This window comes from Manis pentadactyla, chromosome 9 (assembly GCF_030020395.1).
Source record: "Manis pentadactyla isolate mManPen7 chromosome 9, mManPen7.hap1, whole genome shotgun sequence".
In the NCBI taxonomy this organism is placed as follows: domain Eukaryota; kingdom Metazoa; phylum Chordata; class Mammalia; order Pholidota; family Manidae; genus Manis; species Manis pentadactyla.
Window position 1 is genome coordinate 56,790,288 of NC_080027.1, and position 26,434 is coordinate 56,816,721.

Consider the following 26,434-nt stretch of genomic DNA (forward strand, 5'->3'; position numbering starts at 1 on the left):
CTCTCACTTTTTTTCCTCATTCCTATTGTCTTCCCTGCCACCTCAGCCTCCTTTGTATGGCGATTCAAAGTCAGACAGACTTACACACAGCATCAAACAAAAATTACTGCCCTCATTGCCACATCAGACTGCCCTCTGAAAGGCTGCTCCGAGCCTTTATACCTCCACTTTCCTCCCTCCACCGAAGTGTTCACTAGCAGCTACCTTTATTCTCCCTACCTCTGCTTCCTCTATGACCAAAAACAAGCCTGCTGCAGGCGATGGCCAGACACCTACGGGGGATGTCCCTACTGGTCTTGTGCCATTCACTACATGGGTAACTCCTGGTACTCACAGTATTACAACTCCAACCCATTCTCTTCAGTACTAACAAACCCCTTCCTTACCTGGCTTTGGCCCATTGCAGGCCCTATAATAATCACTCTCCTCGCCTGTCTCTTCTTGCCTTGTAAAGTTTATCAAATCCCAAATTGGTAAAATCTCTAATCAAACTTTCAACCAGCTTTTACTCAGGAACTACCAGCTTTTAGCCACAGAAGATCCCTCACCCTCACGTAACCTCCTCACCACATGCTGAGATGGACCCCTCTCTCCACTGGAAACTGTTCCTGGAAACAATGGCCACAGACGCCTGGCTTCTGGCACCCATATCCTCTTGGCACCATTAGAATCAACAAGTCCTTGACCTATGGTTACAGGGAACCTTCATTGATTTCCAACCTGAAGAAGTCCACATCTACTCGTCCTTACTGTGGGGAGTCCTATCAACCCTTTCCTCCCAGTCCTCAAGCCCTCACTCCCTTCTCCGCCCCCGTTCAGCAGGAAGCAGTCAGAGAGAAAGCAAGTCCACAACCCCATAGAGGATAAAGGGGGGAATGAAGGGCCCCCACCCATAAGATGGTGAACTTCCTGCTTCTCTTCAGGTTCTTCAGTTCCTGCCAGCGCCACCTGAAGTCCAATCACCCCTCGCCCCCCTAATCCCAGCACCTAGCCAATAGCCACCAGCCCTGTAGAAGTGACACCTCAATCAGCTCATGCCCCTTCCTATATAACCCAGCACCTTTCCCTAATAAAGCGGAATTCTCTGGTGCATTGCTGCTGTGTGTTGCTCCCTTCCTTTCAATGTCCCTACTGGTCTTGCGCCATTCACTACATGGGTGACTCTTGGTACCCACAGTATTACTCCTCCAACCGTTTCATAAAATATCCCAACAGCTCATTCTCCTTATCAATCCCTGATCCCTGGGACCCTCGATGGGCCGCCGGAGTCACAGCCTCAGTTTACTACGGGGGGTCCTCAGCCCCCCACGGTACCCTTCATATCTCTCGAGAGTATGTTCCTTCTCATTCCAAGATCTCTCAAGTTGCATCAGATATTGGACATTCTGAAAAAAGTCATTATTCAAACATTTGATGGTGCCTCTTCATCTTCCTATCCCCGCCCCTCTTCTAATTTCTCCTATTCTTGGTTACAGCTCATTCAAGACACCACCATCTTTCTCAATCACTCCCTCAACACCGTCAATTGTTTCTTGTGTGCATCACTACAGCGCCCACTGCTGGCCGCCGTGCCCCTTAATATTTCCAACTACTTCCATGCAGAAGGACAACCCCTCCGCCCCCTGGCAGACATACCCCTATGGGAACCAGAATACGCAAACAATCTCACCATCCACCACTGTGTAGGCCCAACTCCACCCCCCTCCAGCGCACTTCACTGCCTCTCTATCTACACCCCCACCTCCAACTCTAAAACTTTTACACAACCAGGACACTTCTTTTGGTGTAATGGCAGTCTTTTCAACTCACTGCCTCCCAACTCCAGCACACCCTGCATTCTCGTCACCCTAATCCCACAGATTACACTTTACAGCATGGCAGAATTTCTTGAGCTCCAACCTCCCTTGCCCTCGCGCACAAAAAGGGCTGCTTTCCTTCCCATCATGGTCGGTATCTCTTTGACCACCTCAGCCATTGGGGCAGGGTTTTTGGGAGGGGCCTTGGGTCACTCTCTGTGGGCAATTAAAGATCTCAACGCCAAACTTGAGGGAGCCCTGACATCCACTGCCGATTCCCTGGCCTCTCTCCAAAGACAGGTCACTTCGCTAGCTAAAGTCACCCTTCAAAACCGGCGGGCCTTAGATCTGCTTACAGCCGAGAAGGGTGGCACCTGCGTCTTCCTTCGGGAAGAGTGCTGCTATTATATCAAAGAATCCGGCATTGTAGAAACTGACATTACCAAACTCACCGACCTTGCCTCCAGCCTCCACTCTGCTTCCAATTTCAACCCATTCTCTTCAGTACTAACAAACCCCTTCCTCACCTGGCTCTGGCCCATTGCAGGCCCCATAATAATCACTCTTCTCGCCTGTCTCTTCTTACCCTGTATAATAAAGTTCATCAAATCCCAAGTTGGAAAAATCTCTAATCAAACTTTCAACCAGTTTTTACTCAGGAACTATCAGCTTCTGGCCACAGAAGATCCCTCACCCTCACGTGACCTCTTCACCACACGCTGAGATGGACCCCTCTCTCCGCTGGAAACTGTTCCTGGAAACAATGGCCACAGACGCCTGGCTCCTGACACCCATATCCTCTTGGCACCATTGGAATCAACAGGTCCTCGACCTGTGGTTACAGGGAACCTTCACTAATTTCCAACCTGAAGAAGTCCACATCTACTCGTCCTTACTGTGGGGAGTCCTATCAACCCTTTCCTCCTGGTCCTCAAGCCCTCACTCCCTTCTCCGCCCCCGTTCAGCAGGAAGCAGTCAGAGAGAAAGCAACATCCACAACCCCATAGAGAAGAAAGGGGGGAATGAAGGGCCCCCACCCGTAAGATGGCGAACTTCCTGCTTCTCTTCCGGGTCTTCGGTTCCCGCCGGCGCCACCCAAGGCCCAATCACCTCTCGCCCCCCCCAATCCTAGCACCTGGCCAATAGCCACCAGTCCCATTGAAGTGACACCTCAATCAGCTTATGTCCCTCCCTATATAACCTAGTACTTTTCCCCAATAAAGTGGAACTCTCCGGTGAATTGCTGCTGTGTGTTGCTCCTTCCTTTCAGTCTGCTTGATATTTCCATTTGGATACTTGATAGGCAACTCAAAATTGAGATAAGCACAATTGAGAACTCTCAATTTACTAGTCTGCATCTATTCCTCACTTCCCCATCCCCTCACCCAGGATTTATCTGTCCCAGTGATTGGCACTATCAGCCCAGTTACATAGGCCAAAAGTCAGGCGTTATCTTTGATTCCTCTCATTTCCTCACATCCCTATTAGTAAGTCCTACTGGCTTTACCTCCAAAACATACCCTATAGTCTAAACTGACCCTCCTTGCCATCTCACTGCTGTAATCCTGGTCCAAGCCACAGTCTAACTGATCTTCCTGAATCCAGTTTTACCTCACTAAGTTCATTCCCCATGCAGTAACTGGAATAATTCTAAATGTTAAATCAGATCACCTTACTTCTGACTAAAACTCTGTAGTAGCTTTCCATTGCACTGAGAATAAACCTTGTCTTTATTTATAGAGCCTCACACTAAGAGGCTCTGCCCCTTGCCCACCATGTTGCAGTAATAGTGGCCTACTTTCCATTCCTAAGCAGAAAGGTAAGCTCTAATGATTTTGCCCTAGCTATTCCCTTTGCCTAGAATGCTGTCCCTTGAGTTTGGCTGGCTCCTTCTTGTCTCTGCTTAAATGTCACCTCCTTAGAGAGAACTTCCCTGACCACCCAATCTAAAATAGCCAACTGGACCTTATGTATATAACACCACTTTGTTTTAATGCTCTGTGAAGCATCAGTCACCTCCTGCTGGTTTAAAAAATTTCTTTTATTTCATTGTTTGTCTTCCACACTAGAATGTAAGCTCAATGACTGTAGGGGCTTTGTCTTGTTTACGAATTCCTCTGTATTTAGAGCAGTGTCTGGCACAGAACAGGAACTCAATTTTTAAATGAATGAGTGAACTTACTTCTATCTATATTTAATATTTTCTCCCCCCTCAGTTAAAATAACATAGCCAAGATTCATGCTTAGATATGAGCATGACTTATGAAAGACTAATATTATTTAAATAGAAGCCCTACTTTGTAAATCAAGGAAGGGGAGCATTTGTACCGCCACTGAAACATTAAAAAGGATTCAGTTGAGAATTACTATGTAAAACATAAAATTAAGTTGAGAACTTTTCAAGGAAGAGCTATCAACTATTTCCTTCCTGAGCTTTTAAAAAAGGAAATCAATTTTGTGCATCATAAAAGTAATATGTATAGGCTATGACTCACAAGAGAAATAGCCAACCTACTCATTTCTCTCCTTCTGTCCTATGCCTATAAATATCATAAGGAAATAGCTGTGACAAACACTTGAAAGAGCCACCAACATTTTCTGAGAGCTTACTATGTGCTAGACTCTAAAAGTCTAATGGATTAGTGTATTAACTCATTTATTCTTCATAATAACGCAATGAGGAAAGAGCAATTATAATTCCCAATTTACAGATATGAGACACAGAGAGGTTAAATAACCTGCCTGAGTCACACATAGTCAATAAGTGGTGGAGGAGGGTAAGCTGACTCTGGTGCTTAAGCTCTTAATCATCTACCATGAACTCACACGCCTCAACACCCAAAAAGCAATAACCCTATTAGAAAATGGGCAGAGAATATGAAGAGACAATTCTCCAAAGAAGAAATTCAGATGGCCAACAGGCACATGAAAAGATGCTCCACATCGCTAATTATCAGGGAAATGCAAATTCAAACCACAATGAGATATCACGTCACACCAGTAAGGATGGCCAGCATTGAAAAGACTAAAAACAACAAATGCTGGTGAGGATACAGAGAAAGGGGAACCCTCCTACACTGCTGGTGGGAATATAAATTAGTTCAACCATTGTGGAAAGCAATATGGAGGTTCCTCAAAAAAATAAAAATAGAAATACCATTTGACCCAGGAACCCCACTCCTTGGAATTTACCCAAAGAATACAACTTCTCAGATTCAAAAAGACATATGTACCCCTTTGTTTATTGCAGCACTATTTACAATAGCCAAGATATGGAAGCAACCTAAGTGTCCATCAGTAGATGAATGGATAAAGAAAATGTGGTACATTTACACAATGGAATACTATTCAGCCATAAGAAAGAAACAAATCCTACCAGTTGCAACATGGATGGAGCTGGGGGGTATTATGCTCAGTGAAGTAAGCCAGGCAGAGAAAGACAAGTGCCAAATGATTTCCCTCATTTGTGGAGTATAACAAACAAAGCAAAACTGAAGGAACAAAATAGCAGCAGACTCACAGACTCCAAGAAGGGACTAGTGGTTACCAAAGGGGAGGGGTGTAGGAGGGTGGGTCGGGAGGGAGGGAGGGCGATGGGGATTGAGGGGTATTATGTTTAGTACACATGGTGTGGGGGGGGGTCACGGGGAAAACAGTGTAGCACAGAGAAGGCAAACAGTGAATCTGTGGCATCTTCTACACTGATGGACAGTGACTGCATTGGGGTATGGGTGGGGACTTGATAATATGGGTGAATGTAGTAACCACATTGTTTTTTCATGTGAAACCTTCGTAAGAGTGTATATCAATAATACCTTGATAAAAAAATCATCTACCATGCTGTCCTAGGGGATGAAATTTCAAGATGTCTGAATGTTTGTCACCACTTTAGTCCTCTTTGAGACTACAGAAGAGAGTGAGTGAGGAAAAATACATAGGGGCGTGGAGATCAGGGTCAAACCCAATAACCCACAGGTTTCTCTTTTCTGTACCATGGACCCTTTTGGCAGTCAGGTGAAGTCTATAGAGTCCTTTTTCAAAATAATGTTTTTCATACAAACCTTAAATACAATACAGCTCTCAAAATATTCTATCAGCATTTGCTATAGTAATATAGATGCTTCTTTTTTTTTTTTAATTGTTCTTATTACTTTATTATTTTTATTTTTATTTATTTATTTTTTTTTTATTTTTATTTTTATTTTTTTTTATAAATAATTATTTTTTATTGAAGGGTAGTTGACACACAGTATTACATTACATGAGTTTCAAGTGTACAACACAGTGGTAGAACATTTATATACATAATTCTAGGTTCCAGCTATCACCCTACCAGGCTGTTACAATATCTTGACTATATTCCTTATGCTATACATTACATCCCGGTTACTAATTTATTTTACCATTGGAAGTCTGTCCTTCTTTTTTTTTTGTGAGGGCATCTCTCATATTTATTGATCAAATGGTTGTTAACGACAATAAAATTCTGTATAGGGGAGTCAATGCTCAATGCACAATCATTATTCCACCCCAAGCCTAATTTTCGTCAGTCTCCAATCTTCTGAGGCATAACAAACAAGTTTTTACATGTAGAACAAATTCTTACATAATGAATAAGTTACATAGTGAACAGTACAAGGGCAGTCATCACAGAAACTTTCGGTTTTGCTCATGCATTATGAACTCTAAACAGTCAGTTCAAATATGAATACTCATTTGGTTTTTATACTTGATTTATATGTGGATACCACATTTCTCTCTTTATTATTATTATTTTTAATAAAATGCTGAAGTGGCAGGTAGATACAAGATAAAGGTAGAAAACATAGTTTAGTGTTGTAAGAGAGCACATGTAGATGATCAGGTGTGTGCCTGTAGACTATGTGTTAATCCAAGCTAGACCAGGGCAATAAAACATCCACGTATGCAGAAGATTTCTCTCAGAACGGGGGGGTGAGGTTCTAAGCCTCACCTCTGTTGATCCCCAATTTCTCACCTGATGGCCCCCCTGCGACTGTGCCTGTCTTAGGTTGTTCCTCCCTTGAGGAATCTTACCCATCTCTGGCTAACCAGTCATCTTCCGGGGCCATACAGGGAAATGTGAAGTTGGTAAGTGAGAGAGAAGCCTTATTGTTTGAAAAAGTTAGCTTTTTACTTCTTTGCATATTTATGCCCTGTGGCTTCTATGCCCAGCATTTGTCTTGAGGTATCTTTACCACTTGGAAGAATTATGATACTCGGTAAATTTGATATGAGGCACGAATTCTATTTAAGGGTTGTAATTAGGAAGGAAGAAGAAAAGCTATAGAAGTAGCAGGCGGAAGAAAACATGGGAAGATTGATTATTTCTTTGACAAATCTTCTTGTAGAGTAACTTCAGCATATATAGGTTTTAAGCTACTACTTAAATTGCGCACACACATTAACATAATAGGAGTATAGTTACATAACCAAAGCATATCTGTAATTACCAGCCATCTGCAGTGAAACCAAGAATAGATGCTTCTTTATTAATGTACTAAATAAGATCTAATGGCAGACAGAGTGAATACTATTTCTTATTTATTTATTTTTAAAATAATCTTTTATTGATATACAATTTTATATTAGTTGCAAGTGTACAATACAGTGGTTCAACTATTACTCATATTATTAAATCCTCACCCCCACTAGTGTGGTTACTGTCTGTCAACACAGGAAGATGTTACAGAATCACTGACTACATTCGCCATGCTGTACTACCATCCCTGTGAACAACTTACATTATGTTTGAGAATTTTTGTGCCCCTTTATCTCCCTCACCCTCCCCCCCACCCCAAACCCTCCCCCATGGTAACCACTAGACACTTCTCAGTGTCTATGACTACCATAATTTCACAGTATTATGAACATAAATGATATTTCAAAATATCTTAACTGCTATAATGTGACATTAAAATATCTATTGGTGACACTGTCACAGCTACTGCTAATCCTTGTGTGACTTGTTGCCTCCACTAGTAAAGGAAGGAATTGCTAAATTTCTGCTGCAGGTTAGTAAAAATAAAGATGTGATATTTTTTCCCATCCAAGTTCATAGGCCTTCTGAGTTCCATCCATGTAATTCTTGAGGGTTACTTGGGGCAGGGGGGTGGCATCTATGGATTTCAGGTTAAGAATCGCTGTCAGCCAAACCTAGGAGCAGTTTCTGGGAATACTGTGGTGACTCACTGCATGGATAAAAAGTAGGTAAAGAAGAAGTCTAGGCAACTGATCAGGAATTCCTGGATTCAGTAGTATGGACTGATCACCCCTTCCCATGAGTCCATTGATTGACAATGGAAAATGAAAATGAATTAAAATATGGTCTGTGATATATGAAAATAATTCCTTAAATGTGTTTCTAACATTTCCTGAAAGGCAGTGAATTATTACACAAATTTTTAAAATTAAAGCAAATTTGGAAAAAGCAGATATAAATGGATAGGGGCTTATTTTGGCATCTTGAGGGTCTATAGCTTTGGGCTAGATGAGAGGCTACACCTTGGGCAGGATCAGTGCACTGTAATGGCATCATTGCTCATTCTGCCACCCCCTACTCTCCAGTAACTTCAAAAGTGGTAGCAGACAACACTATGGAGACCAGAGAAGAACAATTTCAGGGTATGTGTCATACAACCCAAGGTGCCCAGAAATGTATCAAAGTCCTATATTAATGGGGTCACAGATCAACACAATGCAGACAGTAACATAAATGTGACATCATTTGTTACCAGAATCCAAATAGTCAAAAGAAATTTGAATTATACTTATATTGAATCTGCATCTTATTATCACTAGGAAGGTTTGTAATTCTACCACAATAGCTAACATGAATTGAATGTTTACTGTGTGCCAGGCATTGTTTGAATTACATTACATGCATTAACATATTTAATTCTTAGAGCAAACTTATGAGGTAAGTGTTATTAATATCTTCATTTTACAATTGAGAAAGTTGAGGTACAGAAAGGTAGAAGTATGTGCTTGACTTAAATGATTGTTGACTGTATACTAGCTGCTCTAACTTTGAAATCTCAGTGACTTAACAAAATAGAAAGTTATTTATCTCTCAAATAAGCCCAATAAGAGGTTGAGTGTGAGGAACCTAGACAATGAAAAGGTCTATTGGTCTTCAATATATTGCATCCAAGGTCATTCTGACCTTGCATATGCCTGAAAGTGAAATACATCCAATTCTATAGCCAGAATTCACTTGCTTACACCTAACTGCAAAGGAGACTGGGAAATGAAATTGAGCTGTGGGCTCAGAAGGAAAGGAAATCAGTTTGGTAACAGGCTAGCCAGTCTCTGTCAAGGCAGCAGATCAGATAATTATATTGGTTCAAGCAGAAAGCTTCCCTCTGGCCTCCCCCAATGTGCTCTGTAATGATCTAAAACCACTTTTACTTTTGTGCATTTTTAAAAATTAAAGTACCATGATACACAGCCTTATGAAGGTCTCACATGAACAACATTGTGGTTTCAACATTCACCCATATTATCAAGTCCTCACCCCCATCCCCACCATTGCAGTCACTGTCCATCAGTGTAGTAAGATGCTATAGAGTCATTACTTGTCTTCTCTATGCTGTACTGCCTTCTCCATGATCTATCTATATTGTGATTGCAAATTATTAAAAACACTTTTAGATGAGCTTAGTGCATAGTTTTACTTTTAAGAAGGGAAAGATAATTGTCTTTATGCTGAGGATCTGATGTTATTACCATGTTTGAAATCTTTTTATATAATTATTGTCAGAAAACATGGCTTGAGATCAACTCTTTTTTTTTTCTTAAGGTATCATTTATATATACTCTTAATGAAGGTTTCACATGAAAAACACTGTGGTTACTATATTCATCCATATTATCAAGTCCTCCCATACCCCACTGAAGTCACTGTCCATCAGTGTAGTAAGATGCCACCGAGTCACTACTTGTCTTCTCTGTGCTACACTGTCTTCCCCGTGACCCCCACTCACACCATGTGTACTAATCATAATACCCTTCAATCCCCTTCTCCCTCCCTCCCCACCTACCGTTCCCCCCGACTTTGGTAACCACTAGTCCCTTCTTGGAGTCTGTGAGTCTGCTGCTATTTTGTTCCTTCAGTTTTGCTTTATTGTTACATTCCACAAATGAGGGAAATCATTTGGTACTTGTCTTTCTCCATTTGGCTTATTTCACTGAGCATAATACCCTCTAGCTCCATCCATGTTGTTGCAAATGGTAATATTTGTTTTCCTCTTATGGCTAAATAATATTCCATTGTGTATATGTACCACATCTTCATTCATTCACTGATGGACACTTAGGTTGCTTCCATATCTTGGTTATTGTAAATAGTGCTGTGATAAACATAGGGATGCATATGTCTTTTTGAATCTGAGAGCTTGTTTTCTTTGGGTAAATTCCTAGGAGTGGAATTTCTGGGTCAAATGGTATGAGATCAACTGTTCTTACATTCAAATATTGTTTTTGGTAGCTGTCCTTCAAAATTTAATTGATTTGTTGCCAAAAAATGTATACAGCACAAAAACTATGCAGTTATGTGGAAAGAAAATTTCTTAACTAATTTATTAATTAAAATATTCTCTTAACTAAGAGACTAGAATAATCTTGACCACAGATATGTGAAAGAACTTTGGAGCCTCAGTTATTATCTGGCCATGTTTAATTGGGTCCAGATCTGTTTTTTTAAGGGAAGTTTCAGGCCCACTACCAAATGGCAATAAGATGAATGGACTTCCTCTCATGCTACTTCACTGTTAGATTCCTTACTTCTCTGAAAGAATGTCAGTCCTACCTTCAGATCCATTGATTATCAAAACAGCGATTAATTAGAAGCAAAGATCATTTCCATTCTAGTTTCTTGCCAGAGAAACAACTTCAAACTCTCTATTCCACATTATTTATCAAAAAAGTAATATTCATTGAGGATAAGGATAAGATATCCATTTATTTCTCTAGATATTCTAAATGTTATCCCTGATTTACCAGTGCTAGAATAAGCTGTGGAGCGGGATTGCCTCTGGTCCCTTGTAGAACTGCTTTTACTGAGTTGTATTTTGGCTTTATGCATTGAAGTTAGTTATAAGAGATGGCCTTAAAAAACTTGCTGTTGAGGTGGAGCCAAGATGGTGGTGTGAGTAGAGCAGCGGAAATCTCCTCCCAAAACCACATATATCTATGAAAATATAACAAAGACAATTCTTCCTAGAGTAAAGACCAGAGGACACAGGACAACATCCAGACCACATCCACACCTACTAGAACCCAGTGCCTCGTAAAGGGGGTAAGATACAAGCCCCGGCGCGGCGGGACCCGAGCGCCCCTCCCCCCAGCTCCCGGCAGGAGAAGAGGAGGCAGAGCGGGAGGGAGACGGAGCACAGGACTGCTGAACACCCAGCCCCAGCCATCCGGACCAGAGCGCAGAAACAGTGCATGCGCGGGGCCCTGGATAGTAGGGAAACAGGACAGCAAGAACGGTGAGCGGGTACCAGAGGCCTGGCACCGGAGGACATAAGAAAAGCGAGTGGCCATTTTTTTTTTTTTTTTTGCTGTTTTGTTTTGGTGAGCGCTTTTTGGAAGTCCTAAAGGGATAGGGACCCCAATACTAGGGAAACAGAGCAGCAAGACCGGTGAGCAGATGCCTGAGGCTGGCGCTGGAGAATAAAGAAAAACAAGCGGCCATTTTTAATTTATATATTTATTTTTTTTAATTAAAAAAATTTTTTTTTTTTGTGGTCGTTATTTTATTTTGGTGGGTGCTTTTTGGAAGTCTTAAAGGGGCAGGGCAGGACACTTAATCCAGAGGTAGGGAATCCGGGGATCTCTGGGCACCCTAATCCCCTGGGCTGCAGGGAGCATGGAGGCCCCTTACGGAGATAAATAGCCTCCCAGCTGCTCCCTCTCCAAAGACTCCACCACTTTGGAGCAGCAGCCCGAACCAGGCCACGCCCACAGCAACAGCGGAGATAAACTCCATAGCAGCCAGGCAGGAAGCAGAAACCCTGTCTGCGCGCAGCTACTCAGCACAAGTCACTAGAGGTCGCTATTCTCCCAGGAGAGGAGGGCCACAAACCAACAAGAAGGGAAGTTCTTCCAGCCGTCACTCGTCCCAGTTCTGCAGACTATTCCTATCACCATGAAAAGGCAAAACTACAGGCAGACAAAGATCACAGAGACAACACCAGAGAAGGAGACAGACCTAACCAGTCTTCCTGAAAAAGAATTCAAAATAAAAATCATAAACATGCTGACAGAGATGCAGAGAAATACGCAAGAGATATGGGATGAAGTCCAGAGAGAGATCACAGATGCCAGAAAGCACATTACAGAAATGAAACAAACTCTGGAAGGGTTTATAAGCAGAATGGATAGGATGCAAGAGGCCATTGATGGAATGGAAACCAGAGAACAGGAATGCATAGAAGCTGACATAGAGAGAGATAAAAGGATCTACAGGAATGAAACAATATTAAGAGAACTGTGTGACCAATCCAAAAGGAACAATATCCGTATTATAGGGGTCCCAGAAGAAGAAGAGAGAGGAAAAGGGATGGAAAGTATCTTGGAAGAAATAATTGCTGAAAACTTCCCCAAACTGGGGGAGGAAATAATCAAACAGACCACGGAAATACACAGAACCCCCAACAGAAAGGATCTAAGGAGGACAACACCAAGACACATAATAATTAAAATGGCAAAGATCAAGGACAAGGAAAGAGTTTTAAAGGCAGCTAGAGAGAAAAAGGTCACCTATAAAGGAAAACCCATCAGGCTAACATCAGACTTCTCAACAGAAACCCTACAGGCCAGAAGAGAATGGCATGATATATTTAATGCAATGAAACAGAAGGGCCTTGAATCAAGGATACTGTATCCAGCACGACTATCATTTAAATATGATGGTGGGATTAAACAATTCCCAGACAAACAAAAGCTGAGGGAATTTGCTTCCCACAAACCACCTCCACAGTACACCTTACAGGGACTGCTCTAGATGGGAGCACTCCTAGAAAGTGCACAGAACAAAACACCCAACATATGAAGAATGGAGGAGGAGGAATAAGAAGGGAGAGAAGAAAAGAATCTCCAGACAGTGTATATAACAGCTCAATAAGCGAGCTAAGTTAGGCAGTAAGATACTAAAGAGGCTAACCTTGAACCTTTGGTAACCACGAATTTAAAGCCTGCAATGGCAGTAAGTACATATCTTTCAATAGTCACCCTAAATGTAAATGGACTGAATGCACCAATCAAAAGACACAGAGTAATAGAATGGATAAAAAAGCAAGACCCATCTATATGCTGCTTACAAGAAACTCACCTCAAACCCAAAAACATGTACAGACTAAAAGTCAAGGGATGGAAAAACATATTTCAAGCAAACAACAGTGAGAAGAAAGCAGGGATTGCAGTACTAATATCAGACAAAATAGACTTCAAAACAAAGAAAGTAACAAGAGATAAAGAAGGACACTACATAATGATAAAGGGCTCAGCCCAACAAGAGGATATAACCATTCTAAATATACATGCACCCAACACAGGAGCCCCAGCATATGTGAAACAAATACTAACAGAACTAAAGGGGGAAATAGACTGCAATGCATTCATTCTAGGAGACTTCAACACACCATTCACCGCAAAGGATAGATCCACCGGGCAGAAAATAAGTAAGGACATGGAAGCACTGAACAACACAGTAGAGCAGATGGACCTAATAAACATCTACAGAACTCTACATCCAAAAGCAACAGGATACACATTCTTCTCAAGTGCACATGGAACATTCTCCAGAATAGACCACATACTAGGACACAAAAAGAGCCTCAGTAAATTCCAAAAGATTCAAATCCTACCAACCAACTTTTCAGACCACAAAGGCATAAAACTAGAAATAAACTGTACAAAGAAAGCAAAAAGGCTCACAAACACATGGAGTCTTAACAACATGCTCCTAAATAATCAATGGATCAATGAACAAATCAAAATGGAGATCCAGCAATATATGGAAACAAATAACAACAACAACACTAAGCCCCAACTTCTGTGGGACGCAGCAAAAGCAGTCTTAAGAGGAAAGTATATAGCAATCCAAGCATATTTTAAAAAGGAAGAACAATCCCAAATGAATGGCCTAATGTCACAATTATCAAAATTGGAAAAAGAAGAACAAATGAGGCCTAAGGTCAGCAGAAGGAGGGACATAATAAAGATCAGAGAGGAAATAAATAAAATTGAGAAGAATAAAACAATAGCAAAAATCAATGAAACCAAGAGCTGGTTCTTCGAGAAAATAAACAAAATAGATAAGCCTCTAGCCAGACTTATTAAGAGGAAAAGTGAGTCAACACAAATCAACAGTATCAGAAACGAGAAAGGAAAAATCACGACGGACCCCACAGAAATACAAAGAATTATTAGAGAATACTATGAAAACCTATATGCTAACAAGCTGGGAAACCTAGGAGAAATGGACAACTTCCTAGAAAAATACAACCTTCCAAGACTGACCCAAAAAGAAACAGAAAATCTAAACAGACCAATTACCAGCAACGAAATTGAAGCAGTAATCAAAAAACTACCAAAGAACAAAACCCCTGGGCCAGATGGATTTACCTCAGAATTTCATCAGACATACAGGGAAGACATAATACCCATTCTCCTTAAAGTTTTCCAAAAAATAGAGGAGGAGGGAATACTCCCAAACTCATTCTATGAAGCTAACATCACCCTAATACCAAAACCAGGCAAGGACCCCACCAAAAAGAAAACTACAGACCAATATTCCTGATGAACATAGATGCAAAAATACTCAACAAAATATTAGCAAACCGAATTCAAAAATACATCAAAAGGATCATACACCATGACCAAGTGGGATTCATCCCAGGGATGCAAGGATGGTACAACATTCGAAAGTCCATCAACATCATCCACCACATCAACAAAAAGAAAGACAAAAACCACATGATCATCTCCATAGATGCTGAAAAAGCATTTGATAAAGTTCAACATCCATTCGTGATAAAAACTCTCAGCAAAATGGGAACAGAGGGTAAGTACCTCAACATAATAAAGGCCATCTATGATAAACCCACAGCCAACATTATATTGAACAGCGAGAAGCTGAAAGCATTTCCTCTGAGATCGGGAACTAGACAGGGATGCCCACTCTCCCCACTGTTATTTAACATAGTACTGGAGGTCCTAGCCACGGCAATCAGACAAAACAAAAAAATACAAGGAATCCAGACTGGTAAAGAAGAAGTTAAACTGTCACTATTTGCAGATGACATGATACTGTACATAAAAAACCCTAAAGACTCCACCCCAAAACTACTAGAACTGATATCAGAATACAGCAGAGTTGCAGGATACAAAATCAACACACAGAAATCTGTGGCTTTCCTATACACTAACAATGAACCAACAGAAAGAGAAATCAGGAAAACAACTCCATTCACAATTGCATCAAAAAAAATAAAATACCTAGGAATAAACCTAACCAAAGAAGTGAAAGACTTATACTCTGAAAACTACAAGTCACTCTTAAGAGAAATTAAAGGGGACACTAACAGACGGAAACTCATCCCATGCTCGTGGCTATGAAGAATTAATATCGTCAAAATGGCCATCCTGCCCAAAGCAATATACAGATTTGATGCAATCCCTATGAAACTACCAGCAACATTCTTCAATGAACTGGAACAAATAATTCAAAAATTCATATGGAAACACCAAGACCTCAAATAGCCAAAGCAATCCTGAGAAAGAAGAATAAAGTAGGGGGGATCTCACTCCCCAACTTCAAGCTCTACTATAAAGTCATAGTAATCAAGACAATTTTGTACTGACACAAGAACAGAGCCACAGACCAATGGAACAGACTAGAGAATCCAGACATTAACCCAGACATATATGGTCAATTAATATTTGATAAAGGAGCCATGGACATACAATGGCGAAATGACAGTCTCTTCAACAGATGGTGCTGGCAAAACTGGACAGCTACATGTAGGAGAATGAAACTGGACCATTGTCTAACCCCATATACAAAAGTAAACTCAAAATGGATCAAAGACCTGAATGTAAGTCATGAAACCATTAAACTCTTGGAAGAAAACATAGGCAAAAACCTCTTAGACATAAACATGAGTGACCTCTTCCTGAACATATCTCCCCAGGCAAGGAAAACAACAGCAAAAATGAACAAGTGGGACTATATTAAGCTGAAAAGCTTCTGTACAGCAAAAGACACCATCAATAGAATAAAAAGGAACCCTACAGTATGGGAGAATATATTTGAAAATGACAGATCCGATAAAGGCTTGACGTCCAGAATATATAAAGAGCTCACACGCCTCAACAAACAAAAAACAAATAACCCAATTAAAAAATGGGCAGAGGAACTGAATAGACAGTTCTCCAAAAAAGAAATACAGATGGCCAACAGACACATGAAAAGATGCTCCACATCGCTAATTATCAGAGAAATGCAAATTAAAACTACAATGAGGTATCACCTCACACCAGTAAGGATGGCTGCCATCCAAAAGACAAACAACAACAAATGTTGGCGAGGCTGTGGAGAAAGGGGAACCCTCCTACACTGCTGGTGGGAATGTAAGTTAGTTCAACCATTGTGGAAAGCAGTATGGAGGTACATCAAAATGCTCAAAACAGACTTACCATTTGACCCAGGAATTGCACTCCAAGGAATTTACCCTAAGAATGCAGCAATCAAGTTTGAGAAAGACCAATGCACCCCTATGTTTATTGCAGCACTATTTACAATAGCGAAGAATTGGAAGCAACCTAAATGTCCATCGATAGATGAATGGATAAAGAAGATGTGGTACATATACACAATGGAATACTACTCAGCCATAAGAAGAGGGCAAATCCTACCATTTGCAGCAACATGGATGGAGCTGGAGGGTATTATGCTCAGTGAAACAAGCCAAGCGGAGAAAGAGAAATACCAAATGATTTCACTCATCTGTGGAATATAAGAACAAAGGAAAAACTGAAGGAACAAAACAGCAGCAGAATCACAGAACTCAAGAATGGACTAACAGGTACCAAAGGGAAAGGGATTGGGGAGGATGGGTGGGTAGGGAGGGATAAGGGGGGTGGAAGAAAAAGGGGGGTATTAAGATTAGCATGCATGGGGGGGTGGGAGAAAGGGGAGCTGTACAACACAGAGAAGGCAAGTAGTGATTCTACAACATTTTGCTATGCTGATGGACAGTGACTGTAATGGGGTTTATAGGAGGGACCTGGTATAGGGGAGAGCCTAGTAAACATAATATTCGTCATGTAAGTGTAGATTAATGATCCAAAAAAGAAAAAAAGGCAGTTCCTGTGTGGAGACCTCCAATGAGTTCTACACAAGGGTATAAAGGGCATATAAAAGTGTAGGCAAAGGGTCTGTTTGTGTTTATACAGAGGATCAAAGCCTAATTGGGCTACCCCGAAAATGAACTAAGATACGATATGAAAAAGAACTTCCAACATCAGCACTCTATGAAAGACTCATGCCAGAAGATGATCATCAAAAAACCCCAACAAAGATCCATGCGCTGCTACAGGTGTAGATGCACTCATCCCACCAGTTTCTGGACTTGCCATGGGAATGAAGGAGATATCTAAGCTGGCCGGTGCATACAGTAAAACAACAAATTTGACTGGATCTATACGGTTGGAACTCAACCAAGAATTAGGAGAAGTGCAAATTGTAGCGCTCCAAAATCTTACAACTACAGACTATTTACTGTTAAAAGAACATATGGGATATGAACAGTGCCCAGGAATGGGTTGTTTTAATTTGTCTGATTTCTCTCAGACTGTTCAAGTTCATTTGGAGAATATCCACCATATCATAGATAAGTTTTCACAAATGCCTAAGGTGCCTAACTGGTTTTCTTGGTTTCACTGGAGATGGCTGGTTATTACAGGTATGCTTTGGTTATGTAACTATACTCCTATTATGTTAATGTGTGTGCGCAATTTAAGTAGTAGTTTAAAACCTATACATGCTGAAGTTACTCTACAAGAAGATATGTCAAAGAAATAATCAATCTTCCCATGTTTTCTTCCGCCTGCTACTTCTATAGCTTTTCTTCTTCCTTCCTAATTACAATCCTTAAATAGAGTTCGTGCCTCATATCAAATTTACTGAGTATCATAATTCTTCCAAGTGGTAAAGATACCTCAAGACAAATGCTGGGCATAGAAGCCACAGGGCATAAATATGCAAAGAAGTAAAAAGCTAACCTTTTCAAACAATAAGGCTTCTCTCTCACTTACCAACTTTACATTTCCCTGTATGGCTCCAGAAGATGACTGGTTAGCCAGAGATGGGTAAGATTCCTCAAGGGAGGAACAACCTAAGACAGGCACAGTCGCAGGGGGGCCATCAGGTGAGAAATTGGGGATCAACAGAGGTGAGGCTTAGAACCTCACCCCCCCTGTTCTGAGAGAAATCTTCTGCATACGTGGATGTTTTATTGCCCTTGTCTAGCTTGGATTAACACATAGTCTACAGGCACACTCCTGATCGTCTACATTTGCTCTCTTACAACACTAAACTATGTTTTCTACCTTTATCTTGCATCTACCTACCACTTCAGCATTTTATTAAAAATAATAATAATAAAGAGAGAAATGTGGTATCCACATATAAATCAAGTATAAAAATCAAATGAGTATTCATATTTGAACTGACTCTTTATAGTTCATAATGCATGAGAAAAACCGAAAGTTTTGTGATGACTACCCTTGTACTGTTCACCATGTAACTTATTCACTATGTAAGAATTTGTTCTCCATGTAAGAACTTGTTCGTTATGCTTCAGAAGATTGGAGACTGATGAAAATTAGGCTTGGGGTGGATTAATGATTGTGCATTGCGCATTGATTCCCCTATACAGAATTTTATTGTTGTTAACAACCATTTGATCAATAAATATGAGAGATGCCCTAAAAAAAAACTACACACTTCCAACTGTAAAATAAATAAGTAACCGGGATGTAATGTATAGCATAAGGAATATAGTCAAAATATTGTTACAACTTGGTATGGTGATAGCTGGTACCTAGAATTAGCATGTATATAAATGTTGAATCACTGTGTTGTACACCTGAAACTAATGTAATACTGTGTGTCAACTACCCTTCAATAAAAAATAATTATCTACAAAAAAAAAAACTTGCTGTTGTATTTATTGTTGGGATATTGTTGAGGACTTTGACTATTATGTCATAAAATGACTCTTAATGAAGGAAGAGTTCTCACAGATGGTAATATCAAGTAGGTATATTTCTCTTAAGAACTACTTCATTTTTTATCACAGGGACACTGAATTTCATAATTATTCACATATCCCTATTGCTTTGTTCCTGGATGTTCAGAATCAAATATACAGCCCAGATCTGGCTATTGTTTAGAACTGTGTAATATGCACTTCTGTATGCCAATCCTAACAGCTGACTAGTTTATTTTCCTTCTCCTGTTTGCCTTTACTTCTTGCCTCCATTCCAATTAATTTTCTTTTATTTCCTGTTATATTTCTTTTTTTTTTTTTTTTTTTTTTAGATAATTATTTTTTATTGAAGGGTAGTTGACACACAGTATTACATTACATTAGTTTCAGGTGTACAACACAGTGATTCAACATTTATATACATGATAATTCTAGGTACCAGCTATCACCATACCAAGTTGTTACAATATTTTGACTATATTCCTTATGCTATACATTACATCCCGGTTACTTATTTATTTTACAATTGGAAGTGTGTACTTTTTTTTGGTTGTTGTTGTTAGGGCATCTCTCATATTTATTGATCAAATGGTTGTTAACAACAATAAAATTCTGTATAGGGGAGTCAATGCTCAATGCACAATCATTAATCCACCCCAAGCCTAATTTTCATCAGTCTCCAATCTTCTGAAGCATAACGAACAAGTTCTTACATGGAGAACAAATTCTTACATAGTGAATAAGTTACATGGTGAACAGTACAAGGGCAGTCATCACAGAAACTTTTGGTTTTGCTCATGCATTATGAACTATAAACAGTCAGTTCAAATATGAATACCCATTTGGTTTTTATACTTGATTTATATGTGGATACCACATTTCTCTCTTTATTATTTTTAATAAAATGCTGAAGTGGTAGGTAGATACAACATAAAGGTAGAAAACATAGTTTAGTGTTGTAAGAGAGCAAATGTAGATGATCAGGTGTGTGCCTGTAGACTATGTGTTAATCCAAGCTAGACAAGGGCAATAAAACATCCACATATGCAGAAGATTTCTCTCAGAACTGGGAGGGTGAGGTTCTAAGCCTCACCTCTGTTGATCCCCAATTTCTCACCTGCTGACCCCCCTGCGACTGTGCCTGTCTTAGGTTGTTCCTCCCTTGAGGAATCTTACCCGTCTCTGGCTAACCAGTCATCTTCTGGGGCCATACAGGGAAATGTTAAGTTGGTAAGTGAGAGAGAAGCCTTATTGTTTGAAATGGTTAGCTTTTTATTTCTTTGCATATTTATGCCCTGTGGCTTCTATGCCCAGCATTTGTCTTGAGGTATCTTTACCACTTGGAAGAATTATGATACTCGGTAAATTTGATATGAGGCACGAATTCTATTTAAGAATTCGTTGTAATTAGGAAGGAAGAAGAAAAGCTATAGAAGTAGCAGGCGGGAGAAAACATGGGAAGATTGATTATTTCTTTGACATATCTTCTTGTAGAGTAACTTCAGCATGTATAGGTTTTAAACTACTACTTAAATTGCGCACACACATTAACATAATAGGAGTATAGTTACATAACCAAAGCATACCTGTAATTACCAGCCATCTCCAGTGAAACCAAGAAAACCAGTTAGGCACCCTAGGCATTTGTGAAAACTTATCAATGATATGATGGTTATTATCTAACTGAATTTGAGTAGTTTGAGAAAAATCAGACAAATTAAAACAACCCATTCCTGGGCACTGTTCACATCCCATATGTTCTTTTAACAGTAAATAGTCTGTAGTTGTAAGATTTTGGAGCGCTACAATTTGCACTTCTCCTAATTCTTGGTTGAGTTCCAACCGTATAGATCCAGTCAAATTTGTTGTTTTACTGTATGCACAGGCCAGCTTAGATATCTCCTTCATTCCCATGGCAAGTCCAGGAGCTGGTGGGATGAGTGCATCTACAGCTGTAGCAGTGCGTGGATCTTTGTTGGGGTTTTTTGATGATCATCTTCTGGCATGAGTCTTCCCGAGAGTGCTGATGTTGGAAGTTCTCTTTCATATCGTTTCTTAGTTCATTTTCGGGGTAGCCAAATTAGGCTTTGATCCTCTGTATAAACACAAACAGACCCTTTGCCTACACTTTTATATGTCCTTTATATCATTGTGTAGAACTCATTAGAGGTCACCACATAGGAACTGCATTTTTTTTTTAATCATTAATCTACACTTACATGACGAATACTTTGTTTACTAGGCTCTCCCCTATACCAGGTCCCCCCTATATACTCCTTTACAGTCACTGTCCATCAGCATAGCAAAATGTTGTAGAATCACTACTTGCCTTCTCTGTGTTGTACAGCCCTCCCTTTTCTCCTACCCCCCCATGCATGTTAATCTTAATACCCCCCTACTTCTCCCCCCCTTATCCCTCCCTACCCACCCATCCTCCCCAGTCCCTTTCCCTTTGGTACCTGTTAGTCCATTCTTGAGTTCTGTGATTCTGCTGCTGTTTTGTTCCTTCAGTTTTTCCTTTGTTCTTATATTCCACAGATAAGTGAAATCATTTGGTATTTCTCTTTCTCCGCTTGGCTTGTTTCACTGAGCATAATACCCTCCAGCTCCATCCATGTTGCTGCAAATGATTGGATTTGCCCTCTTCTTATGGCTGAGTAGTATTCCATTGTGTATATGTACCACATCTTCTTTATCCATTCATCTATCGATGGACATTTAGGTTGCTTCCAATTCTTGGCTATTGTAAATAGTGCTGCGATAAACATAGGGGTGCACTGATCTTTCTCATACTTGATTGCTGCATTCTTAGGGTAAATTCCTAGGAGTGCAATTCCTGGGTCAAATGGTAAGTCTGTTTTGAGCATTTTGATGTACCTCCATACTGCTTTCCACAATGGTTGAACAAGTTTACATTCCCACCAGCAGTGTAGGAGGGTTCCCCTTTCTCCACAGCCTCGCCAACATTTGTTGTTGTTTGTCTTTTGGATGGCAGCCATCCTTACTGGTGTGAGGTGATACCTCATTGTAGTTTTAATTTGCATTTCTCTGATAATTAGCGATGTGGAGCATCTTTTCATGTGTCTGTTGGCCATCTGTATTTCTTTTTTGGAGAACCGTCTGTTCAGTTCCTTTGCCCATTTTTTAATTGGGTTATTTGTTTTTTGTTTGTTGAGGCGTGTGAGCTCTTTATATATTCTGGACGTCAAGCCTTTATCGGATGTGTCATTTTCAAAGATATTCTCCCATACTGTAGGGTTCCTTTTTATTCTATTGATGGTGTCTTTTGCTGTACAGAAGCTTTTCAGCTTAATATAGTCCCACTTGTTCATTTTTGCTGTTGTTTTCCTTGCCCGGGGAGATATGTTCAAGAAGAGGTCACTCATGTTTATGTCTAAGAGGTTTGTGCCTATGTTTTCTTCCAAGAGTTTAATGGTTTCATGACTTACATTCAGGTCTTTGATCCATTTTGAGTTTACTTTTGTATATGGGGTTAGACGATGGTCCAGTTTCATTCTCCTACATGTAGCTGTCCAGTTTTGCCAGCACCATCTGTTGAAGAGACTGTCATTTCTCCATTGTATGTCCATGGCTCCTTTATCAAATATTAATTGACCATATATGTCTGAGTTAATGTGTGGATTGTCTAGTCTGTTCCATTGGTCTGTGGCTCTGTTCTTGTGTCAGTACCAAATTGTCTTGATTACTATGGCTTTATAATAGAGCTTGAAGTTGGGGAGTGAGATCCCCCCTACTTTATTCTTCTTTCTCAGGATTGCTTTGGCTATTCGGGGTCTTTGGTGGTTCCATATGAATTTTTGAATTATTTGTTCCAGTTCATTGAAGAATGTTGCTGGTAGTTTCATAGGGATTGCATCAAATCTGTATATTGCTTTGGGCAGGATGGCCATTTTGACGATATTAATTCTTCCTAGCCATGAGCATGGGATGCGTTTCCATCTGTTAGTGTCCCCTTTAATTTCTTTTAAGAGTGACTTGTAGTTTTCAGAATATAAGTCTTTCACTTCTTTGGTTAGGTTTATTCCTAGGTATTTTATTTTTTTTGATGCAATTGTGAATGGAGTTGTTTTCCTGATTTCTCTTTCTGTTGGTTCATTGTTGGTATATAGGAAAGCCACAGATTTCTGTGTGTTGATTTTGTATCCTGCAACTTTGCTGTATTCCGATATCAGTTCTAGTAGTTCTGGGGTGGAGTCTTTAGGGTTTTTTATGTACAGTATCATGTCATCTGCAAATAGTGACAGTTTGACTTCTTCTTTGCCAATCTGGATTCCTTGTATTTTTTTGTTTTGTCTGATTGCCGTGGCTAGGACCTCTAGTACAATGTTAAATAACAGTGGGGAGAGTGGGCATCCCTGTCTAGTTCCCGATCTCAGCGGAAATGCTTTCAGCTTCTCGCTATTCAATATAATGTTGGCTGTGGGTTTTTCATAGATGGCCTTTATTATGTTGAGGTGCTTGCCCTCTATTCCCATTTTGCTGAGAGTTTTTATCATGAATGGATGTTGAACTTTGTCAAATGCTTTTTCAGCATCTATGGAGATGATCATGTGGTTTTTGTCTTTCTTTTTGTTGATGTGGTGGATGATATTGATGGACTTTCGAATGTTGTGCCATCCTTGCATCCCTGGGATGAATCCCACTTGGTCATGGTGTACGATGGTTTTGATGTATTTTTGAATTCGGTTTGCTAAAATTTTGTTGAGTATTTTTGCGTCTACGTTCATCAGGGATATTGGTCTGTAGTTTTCTTTTTTGTGGTGTCTTTGCCTGGTTTTGGTATTAGGGTGATGTTAGCTTCATAGAATGAGTTTGGGAGTATCCCCTCCTCTTCTATTTCTTGGAAAACTTTAAGGAGAATGGGTATTATGTCTTCCCTGTATGTCTGATAAAATTCCGAGGTAAATCCATCTGGCCCGGGGGTTTTGTTCTTTGGTAGTTTTTTGATTACTGCTTCAATTTCGTTGCTGGTAATTGGTCTGTTTAGATTTTCTGTTTCTTTTTGGGTCAGTCTTGGAAGGTTGTATTTTTCTAGGAAGTTGTCCATTTCTCCTAGGTTTCCCAGCTTGTTAGCATATAGGTTTTCATAGTAGTCTCTAATAATTCTTTGTATTTCTGCGGGATCTGTTGTGATTTTTCCTTTCTCATTTCTGATACTGTTGATTTGTGTTGACTCTCTTTTCCTCTTAATAAGTCTGGCTAGAGGCTTATCTATTTTGTTTATTTTCTCGAAGAACCAGCTCTTGGTTTCATTGATTTTTGCTATTGTTTTATTCTTCTCAATTTTATTTATTTCTTCTCTGATCTTTATTATGTCCCTCCTTCTGCTGACCTTAGGCCTCATTTGTTCTTCTTTTTCCAATTTTGATAGTTGTGACATTAGACCGTTCATTTGGGATTGCTCTTCCTTTTTTAAATATGCTTGGAGTGCTATATACTTTCCTCTTAAGACTGCTTTTGCTGCGTCCCACAGAAGTTGGGGCTTAGTGTTGTTGTTGTCATTTGTTTCCATATATTGCTGGATCTCCATTTTGATTTGGTCATTGATCCATTGATTATTTAGGAGCGTGTTGTTTAGCCTCCATGTGTTTGTGAGCCTTTTTGCTTTCTTTGAACAGTTTATTTCTAGTTTAATGCCTTTGTGGTCTGAAAAGTTGGTTGGTAGGATTTCAATCTTTTGGAATTTACTGAGGCTCTTTTTGTGTCCTAGTATGTGGTCTATTCTGGAGAATGTTCCATGTGCACTTGAGAAGAACGTGTATCCTGTTGCTTTTGGATGTAGAGTTCTGTAGATGTCTATTAGGTCCATCTGTTCTAGTGTGTTGTTCAGTGCCTCTGTGTCCTTACTTATTTTCTGTCTGGTGGATCTGTCCTTTGGAGTGAGTGGTGTGTTGAAGTCTCCTAGAATGAATGCATTGCATTCTATTTCCTCCTTTAGTTCTGTTAATATTTGTTTCAGGTATGTTGGTGCTCCTGTATTGGGTGCATATATATTTATAATGGTTATATCCTCTTGATGGACTGAGCCCTTTATCATTATGTAATGTCCTTCTTTGTCTTTTGTTACTTTCTTTATTTTGAAGTCTGTTTTGTCTGATACCAGAATTGCAACACCTGCTTTCTTCTCTCTGTTGTTTGCTTGAAATATCTTTTTCCATCCCTTGACTTTAAGTCTGTGCGCGTCTTTGGGTTTGAGGTGAGTCTCTTGTAAGCAGCATATGGATGGATCTTGCTTTTTTATCCATTCTATTACTCTGTGTCTTTTGATTGGTGCATTCAGTCCATTTACATTTAGGGTGATTATTGAAAGGTATGAATTTATTGCCATTGCAGGCTTTAAGTTTGTGGTTACCAAAGGTTTAGGGTTAGCTTCTTTACTGTCTTACTGTCTAACTTAACTCGCTTGTTGAGCTATTATAAACACAATCTGATGATTCTTTATTTCTCTCCCTTCTTATTCCTCCTCCTCCCTTCTTCATATGTTGGGTGTTTTGTTGTGTGCTCTTTTTAGGAGTGCTCCCATCTAGAGCAGTCCCTGTAGGATGCCCTGTAGAGGTGGTTTGTGGGAGGCAAATTCCCTCAACTTTTGCTTGTCTGGGAATTGTTTAATCCCTCCTTCATATTTAAATGATATTCGTGCTGGATACAGTAGTCTTGGTTTGAGGCCCTTCTGTTTCATTGCATTAACTATATCATGCCATTCTCTTCTGGCTTGTAGGGTTTCTGTTGAGAAGTCTGATGATAGCCTGATGGGTTTTCCTTTGTATTTAACCTTTTTTTTCTCTCTGGCTGCTTGTAATACTTTGTCCTTGTCTTTGATCTTTGCCATTTTAATTATTATGTGTCTTGGTGTTGCCCTCCTTGGATCCCTTGTCATGGGAGTTCTGTGTACCTCTGTGGTCTGAGAGGCCATTTCTTCCCCTAGTTTGGGGAAATTTTCAGCAATTATTTCTTCAAAGACATTTTCTATCCCCTTTTCTCTCTCTACTTCTTCTGGAATGCCTATGATTCTTATATTATTCCTTTTATATTGATCACTCAGCTCTCTTAAAATTCTTTCATTCCTGGAGATCCTTTCATCTCTCTCTGCATCAGCTTCTCTGCGTTCCTGTTCTCTGTTTTCTAGTCCATTAATGGTCTCTTGCATCTCGTCCATTCTGTTTTGAAGTCCTTCCAGAGCTTGTTTTATTTCTGAATTCTCCTTCCTTAGTTCTTGCATATTTCTCTGCAAGTCCATCAGCATGGTTATGACTTTTGTTTTGAATTCTTTTTCAGGTAGACTGGCTAAATCTATCTCCCCAGATTCCTTCTCAGGGGAAG